At 57.4% G+C, this 824-nt stretch overlaps 1 non-coding gene across 1 annotated transcript; it reads left to right on the top strand.

Moving 5' to 3' along the window:
* The first annotated feature begins 499 nt into the window (after positions 1-499).
* Positions 500-579, top strand: Trnaa-ugc (transfer RNA alanine (anticodon UGC)). The gene has a single exon. It is a non-coding gene; the product is annotated as a tRNA-Ala (tRNA).
* Positions 580-824: the final 245 nt, after the last annotated feature.

Raw genomic sequence — 824 nt, 5'->3', positions numbered from 1 at the left:
TGTCCTGAGCAACCTCGCATCCGGAACGGGGCAGTTCCATGGTAGAGGCCGGGGAGACGGCATGGCTATCGGCAAGAAAGGCACACGACGGCTGCACCTCAGCGTCCCCTCCTCCCCCCCGGGGAGCACACCTCGCTAAGACAGCCGCGTCCCTCCAAACGCCACCCGGGTTCAGCGTCAGCCAGGACGAGAAACGGCGACATCTACTTGAGCCCAGACAGGCTCTGAAGACCGGGTGAGCTCAGGAGCTCTGTCCCCCGGGTGGCCTTAGCGGGATTATTTTAAAAGCGTGATCGGTGGCTGGCTGGGCTCTGGAGAGGTGCCGCCCAGCTCTCCTGGTTAATGCGGGGCTCTTCGGAGTCACTAAAGTGTCGTTTGGAAACCGACTTCCTGGTGCAAACTGCAACCATAAGGGTCCCCTACCACCTGGCACAAAGGCACTTCTCTGAGAACCAGCCATTCAGTTTTCTTCCAAATACTGTTTAAAAAAAAAAAAATAGGGGGCTGGGGAAATAGCTCAGTCGGTAGAGTGCTTGCCTTGCAAGCACGAGGCCCTGGGTTCAATCCCCAGCACCCCCAAAAAAAATAAGCAGCTGGAGGTCAGAAGAGCCACTCTGGATGATGAAACCCAGCTCAATCTGCAGCCCTAGGGTTTTTCTGGCAAAGAGGCGCAGAGGAGATTCGCGTCTCTTGCACCCGGCTGCACGCGAGAAGCAACGTAACCTCAGGAAAGAAGAAGGAAGAGGAGAAACTCGGGCGGAGCTGAGTTAGGACTGCCTCGGCCACTGGAGCCAAACCCCAGTGCCACCTCCATCGGTAGCTCC

Source organism: Sciurus carolinensis, chromosome X, assembly GCF_902686445.1.
Source record: "Sciurus carolinensis chromosome X, mSciCar1.2, whole genome shotgun sequence".
Classification (NCBI taxonomy): Eukaryota; Metazoa; Chordata; class Mammalia; order Rodentia; family Sciuridae; genus Sciurus; species Sciurus carolinensis.
Note: the sequence above shows the minus strand (reverse complement) of the source record. Positions and strands in the feature narration are given on the sequence as shown.